The sequence below is a fragment of the Sinocyclocheilus rhinocerous genome, unplaced genomic scaffold (genome assembly GCF_001515625.1).
Source record: "Sinocyclocheilus rhinocerous isolate Xijiao unplaced genomic scaffold, SAMN03320098_v1.1 scaffold1870, whole genome shotgun sequence".
Lineage (NCBI taxonomy): Eukaryota > Metazoa > Chordata > Actinopteri > Cypriniformes > Cyprinidae > Sinocyclocheilus > Sinocyclocheilus rhinocerous.
Window position 1 is genome coordinate 219252 of NW_015664009.1, and position 7339 is coordinate 226590.

At 37.8% G+C, this 7339-nt stretch overlaps 1 pseudogene; it reads left to right on the forward strand.

The window, feature by feature from the left end:
• Positions 1-1920: 1920 nt before the first annotated feature.
• On the forward strand, positions 1921-7008 carry LOC107729091 (fatty aldehyde dehydrogenase-like; annotated as a pseudogene).
• Positions 7009-7339: the final 331 nt, after the last annotated feature.

Genomic DNA, 7339 nt, shown 5'->3' on the forward strand with positions numbered 1-7339 from the left:
ATTCACTGCTGTGTGTGTGCACTTTGGATGGGATAAATGCAGAGCACTAAATCCTAGTATGGGTCACCATACTTGGCCACATTTCACTTCACTCACTTCACTCACTCACTTAAAGCACCATGTAGTCCCATATCTCAAAAACGCTGCAGTAAAATGGTTTCATATGAGGTCTGCATATAGTATGGGACGTCCTGAATAAGAACCGATCATTGTTTTTTTCTACTTATTAGAAATGGGATCTTTATACCCCTCTAAAGTGTAATAATGTCCGATATCTCCAAAATGCTGCAGTAAAATGGTTTCATATGAGGTCTGCATATAGTATGGGACGTCCTGAATAAGAACCGATCATTGTTTTTTTCTACTTATTAGAAATGGGATCTTTATACCCCTCTAAAGTGTAATAATGTCCGATATCTCCAAAATGCTGCAGTAAAATGGTTTCATATGAGGTCTGCATATAGTATGGGACGTCCTGAATAAGAACCGATCATTGTTTTTTTCTACTTATTAGAAATGGGATCTTTATACCCCTCTAAAGTGTAATAATGTCCGATATCTCCAAAATGCTGCAGTAAAATGGTTTCATATGAGGTCTGCATATAGTATGGGACGTCCTGAATAAGAACCGATCATTGTTTTTTTCTACTTATTAGAAATGGGATCTTTATACCCCTCTAAAGTGTAATAATGTCCGATATCTCCAAAATGCTGCAGTAAAATGGTTTCATATGAGGTCTGCATATAGTATGGGACGTCCTGAATAAGAACCGATCATTGTTTTTTTCTACTTATTAGAAATGGGATCTTTATACCCCTCTAAAGTGTAATAATGTCCGATATCTCCAAAATGCTGCAGTAAAATGGTTTCATATGAGGTCTGCATATAGTATGGGACGTCCTGAATAAGAACCGATCATTGTTTTTTTCTACTTATTAGAAATGGGATCTTTATACCCCTCTAAAGTGTAATAATGTCCGATATCTCCAAAATGCTGCAGTAAAATGGTTTCATATGAGGTCTGCATATAGTATGGGACGTCCTGAATAAGAACCAACCATTGTTTTTTTCTACTTATTAGAAATGGGCATTTTAAACCTTCTAAACTGTAATAATGTCCGATATCTCGAAAACGCTGCAGTGAAATGGTTTTATATGAGGTGTGCATATAGTAGGGGACATCCCTTATAAGAATCGACCATTGTTTTTTTCTGCTTATTAGAAATGTGTTCTTTATCGCCCTTTAAAGTGTAATAATGTCTGATATCCCCAAAATGCTGCAGTAAAATGGTTTGATATGAGGTGTGCATATAGTATGGGATGTCCCTTATTTTATACTTATTAGAAATGTGGTCTTTATAGCCCTTTAAAGTGTCATAATGTCTGATATCTCCAAAATGCTGCAGTAAAATGGTTTGATATGAGGAGTGCATATAGTATGGGATGTCCCTTACAAGAACTGACCATTCTTTTTTTCTACTTATTAGAAATGAGGTCTTTATAGCCTTCTAAAGTGTAATATTATCCTTTGAAAATTATAGTAATACAGAACAGTCAAAGACAACAATAAATTACACGAATATTAAAGCAGATGGGCAAAAAAAATCCTAAAAAATGTCATCATATCTCAATTCTGGGCGTCTAGATGAAAAGCGCTCTGAAAGCGCGTTCCCTCTGTGTTGTTCCTGCTATTACCGTAATTATAGTAATACCCGCGCACCAAAATTTCACTCGCGGCTGCCTTGACCGTGTTTTTCTGAAGTGCGGCTGGTTTGACCGCAGTCCGGTGTAGTGCCGAAATTTGTACCCTGCCAGATTATGCACCCCCTAGTATTGGTAGGTTTAGGAGTAGGTGTGGGGGAGGGGTTGGGATTAGGCAATCAGGTAGCGACTTCAACGAGGGGGTGCATAATCTGGCAGGGGTGCAGAATTCGGCACAGCTGAACCTTTACGAGTTTATGTAAGTATTAGACAAGATACGAAGTGAGTTTATATGTTTCTCGAATGGTTGCATGACTCTTACAAACAGATTTCCTAATGTTTTATACATTTGCTTTGTTCACGCGAACGACTCTAAACATGAACACACTGCTTAGTCTCGTAAAATGTAAATGTTGTTGTTGTAGTATCTCCATAAACGTGCAGCTTGTTTTAAACTCACTTATTCCCAGCAGTAACATTTGTGACCAACTTTTGAGTTTAAAGAGTCTAAAAGCCTTCTTTGTGAATTTTAAACCGAAAATGCAACTATGAATGAAAGTGCATTGTTTTGATGTTTGTGAACCTTTGCTCGTGAGTTCTAAACGGTCACGTGACCAGAACTGTCTAACTACGGTTGTTCCCTAATGTCTGTGTTTTTATCAGTCTATGGTTTTTATACAGTCTATGGTAAAAACTCAATAAAACATGTCATAATACAGATGAAACTACAATATTTGATGCATATCATATTTAAATGATATTTTATTAAAGTCACCATTAATCAAAATTAAAAATTCTTATTTTTTAATGGAATACTGTAGTGTTTATTATAAATAATTTATCAGTGCACATTCATTGTTTTTTTTTTTAATTCCATGTGCCCTCATAATCTTTAATCAAAAACGTTAACCTGCCCTCCCCCTCAAAACGACTCATCTTCTCTTCCGGTCACGAGCTGTGGCGCAAGGGCGGAGCTAGTGACGTGAGGGGTAAACGCTGGGATTGCAAACTGGCATTCAGATCTGCCTCCATTTTGTTTGCAACGCCCCACCTTCCAACGATCCAATCAATTCCCGAAGGACGAAATCAAAATTGGGAGGAATTTTGTCAACTCTAAGCCTTTTCCACAGTTAAAATGCTGAAAAAGGTGCGTAGTTCCATTTGCAGAGAACTAAAAGAGCAGATCAAATCCATGTCTATCTTAAATTTATCAACACACACACACACACACACAAAAAAATGTTTAACAGGATGAAATTTATGTACTGTATTGTCTTAATATTATGCAAATTAGTTTTAACTTTCTTTGTAACAAAAATGTATAATAACCAAACATATGATGATGAAAGGCAGAGTTTCACAGGTATTTTATCTATTAGTTACACATAGGAAAGAAAAGCCACACCAAGCTGGTTAAAGATAAAGTTCCACAATGAAGAAAGATTTTTTTCATAAAGTATTTTAATCAAGAAATCTTAAAAGTATTAATCAGTGGAAAAGGTAATGACCTCAGATCTACAAATATATACACATTTTCCATAACAAATGAAACAATAGTTGGTCAAAACCTGGCAAATATTTTTTTTAATCTACAGTAGATGTGTATTGGACACAACATAGTATGAGTGTTGAAATGCCTTCATCATTGGTCAGAAGAGCATGACCTCTGGACAGGTTTCACAATTACCTTGGGAAAAGTCCCCTTGAAACCACAAACCCTTGTCTTTCAGTCTTTTGAGATAGGCAAAGTTGTTTTCAGCCTTCCACAAAGCATCATCTTTTGCCAGTGTGCCCATAGAACGTTGTTGAGCTACCTGAGGAGTAAAATACCTTCATTTCTGAACTGAAATGGCCAATGGAATTCCCAGAAAGCTGACATAATTTTGTTGACAAATTCCTGCTCGTGATCAGTCTAAAGATGATCAGAATTGGCTATCCTCTGTACTGAATATTCATACATAATATTCTGTTTTCTCATTGGAATTTTAGTTGACTTTTAAGAAATGTAACTTTTTTTTCTGATCAAACCTGCAGGAAATATATAATGTAGACCTGTACAAATGGAGAAGCAGGTTGTGGATGGGTTGAGGGAAGTCTTCCAGTCCAGATCCAGACCCCTGCAGTACAGAAAACAGCAGCACAGAGCCCTGCACCGCCTCATCACTGAACGCCAAGCAGACATCGAGCAAGCTCTAAAACAAGACCTCAACAGGGTACGGCAGCCATTTTGACCGTTTCCTTTAAAGCTATAAAATATTAATTCAGTAGCAACGCTGAATGTTTTTATTGCCATCTAAGTCATTCAGTTTTACTGAATGCTAAAACTTTATTGTCACTGTCATCAAACAGAATACATATAACACTTCACTCTTTGAAATGATCAGCATCGAGAATGACATCAAGTTGGCGGAAAGCGACATGGCAGACTGGGCAGCTCCTCGCCCTGTGAAGAAGAATCTCAACACCGCACTGGATGATGTTTACATAAAGCCTGAACCTTTGGGTGTTGTGCTGATAATTGGAACCTGGAACTAGGATTAGGATACAAGGTAAGGTCAGGAGAACCCTTGTAGAAGATCTAGACATGTGGTGCTGGGGAGGTGGAATGCTAAAGCAAATTCTAATGCTGTGCAGTACTGAGCTGGCTGAGGTTGGGATGGAAATAACAAGGTTGCGTAGATTGGAGTGAGAGATCCTGTCGCCAATAGCCTCATGGTTAGTGGGCTAACATACAGCGCAATCGTGGTCACAGCGACCCGAGTTCGATTCCCGTCTCGAGGTCCTTTGCCGATCCTGCTCCCCTCTCTCTCTCCGCTTTTCTGTTGTCTCCCAACTGTCCTATCTATAAAAGGCATAAAAAGCCTATAAAAACAACGAAAAAAAGGAATGAGAGATCAATTGATTGCACTGCTGGCTTTGAACAACCAGTCAACTTCTCTGAAGAGTTTCATGACTGAATTATGCATTTGTTTTAAAGGTGGAGCAAGTTATCACATTTTGAAGAAAGATTAAAGACTAGGAATGTGGATTAAGAAATGAATTGTCAATTTTGATTTCATGTTAACTTTTAATCTCTTTTAGTTTATTAAGAAGCATCACCAACACCAAATGAGATTTCAACTCCACACTGTTTTCCACTTTTGTTGTTTAGGCAACGCAGCTGTGTTGAAACCGTCGGAGCTGAGTGAGCACTCTGCTAGACTTATGAAAGAACTGCTTCCTCTATATCTGGATAAGGTGCATAAACTCATTTTGTTTCTATAATTCAGTCTCATGTTTGTTGTTCAAGGTTTTTGAGAACAGTTTGACAAACATTTGGATCATTTTAGGAGATGTATCAAGTGGTGACAGAAGGGGTTCTAGAAACCCAGGAGCTGCTGAAGCAGCGTTTCGACCACATCTTCTACACTGGGAGCAGCACGGTTGGGAAACTGGTTATGGAAGCTGCAGCTCGTCATCTCACACCAGTGACTTTAGAACTGGGTGGAAAAAGCCCCTGTTATGTTGACAAGAACTGTGACATTGCTGTGGCATGCCGGTAGTATACAGTTTTATGGGATAGTTCAGCCAAAAATGAAAATTCATCATTTACTCCCCTTTAGGTTGTTCCAAACCTGTTTGATTTTCTTATTCTATGCAAAACAAACTAAAAAATGTATCAGTGTTGATTTGTCTATGCAATGTAAATCGATGGGATCCAATATTATTTTCGACCCCATTGACTTTAATTGAAAGAAAAAAATCCACATGAATGTTTTCATGAGAGTGAGTAAATAATGACAGAATTTTCATTTTCAAGTCCTAAAATCTTGAGACTTTAGGACTTAAAACATCTAATTTAAAGCTCTGGGAAACATTATCAGCTGAAATAACAGATTTCCAAATGTCTTTATATCAGACGAATAACCTGGGGGAAGTTTGCAAATTGTGGCCAGACATGCATTGCCCCTGACTACATTCTGTGTGAGCCAAGCATCCAGGACAGGATAGTTGAAGAGATTCAAAAAACACTACTGGTGCATACTTTTTTTTTTTTTTTTTACAAAACAATTGTAATCCATGTGCATGTTGATAGTAAGACATGACCTAGAATCTTAACTCATTTCAGGAGTTCTACCAAAAGGACCCTAAAAGCTCTCCAGATTATTGCCGAATCATTAATACACGTCACTTTGACAGAGCATTGGCTCTAATGAATGAATGCACTATTGCTCTTGGAGGAGAGAGTGATCGCTCAAAATGTTACATAGGTAAGGACCATTTTTATTGCCAGTAATAAAGTCATGAGGTTTATCAGTTGAGTTAATAGTAAATCAAAAACATGCATTTTTCTTCACCACCAGCTCCTACGGTTCTGAAGGATGTTTTACCCCATTTCAAAATCATGCAAGAAGAAATCTTTGGACCACTGCTGCCAATGGTCACTGTTAATGGCTTGAGTGAGGCCATAAATTTTATCAATGCAAGAGAAAAGCCATTGGCGCTCTATGTGTTTTCCTCTGATAAAATGGTATTCTTTTCATTACCAGTGTTTTTTTGGAAGGCAGAATAAAATACAATTTTAAGTCAGTTTCAATATGTCCAAGTGAACTTTTACTTTTTTTTCTATTTAGGTGATTAAGCGAATGTTAACTGAAACCAGCAGTGGAGGAGTGACTGTTAATGATGTCTTGATGCATTACACTGTCGATACTTTACCTTTTGGAGGTGTAGGTAAGCCAACCAATAAGACGTAAAGACACTCAAGACAAGTAATGTTTAGGATGAATTTGCACTATTACAACTATTAAATTAGACCATTATATAAATATGATTAGAAATCACTTAAATTAGGACATTGTATATAATGGTAAATACATACAATTTAATATCTTACTAAAATGAACAGAAGCTGTTATATTAAATTACATTTAACTCTATTTATATATTACAATAGCCTGCTCTTAAATAAGTATATTGAATTATGCAGTATATTGATCTGAGATATTTATCTGTTTGTCTCAACCTATCAATTTTTTTCACTCTCACTCTTTTTAAGGAAACAGTGGAATGGGCAGATATCATGGGAGACACACGTTTGACCAGCTGAGTCACCATCGTGCCTGTCTCGTCAAGTCTTTTGCTATGGAGAGTTTGAATGACGCCCGTTACCCTCCACTAACAGCAGCCCGACTGCGCAAGGCCAAGTTTTCATGCAGCATCGCTTGTGCAGCTGTAGTGGCATATGTGTGTGGGCCGTCATCGCAACCCTATTGGCAATTGGTCTGCTTGTTGCCTTAATAGTTGTGCTCAATGTGCTGATATAGGTAAAAAAAAAAAACTTTTACAGCTTATAACATGGCATTGTTGTTTTCTTGATTCTGGTATGTGACCCTGAACCACAAAACCAAGTCTTAAGTAGGACAGATATATTTGTAGCAATAGCCAAAAATACATTGTATGTGTCAAAATTATCGATTCCCTTTCAAGGGAACTTCGAACTGCGTCCTCTAGGGGTCGCTATGGGGAACGCCTCGTGGTGACCCGTGTCTGAAGCATACATTGAAAAAACACCAACAACACGTTGGCCGGTGACAGCCATGATGTCACTACCGGTGCGACTATAGTATAAATAGGCGCCGGGAGAACACATCCTCT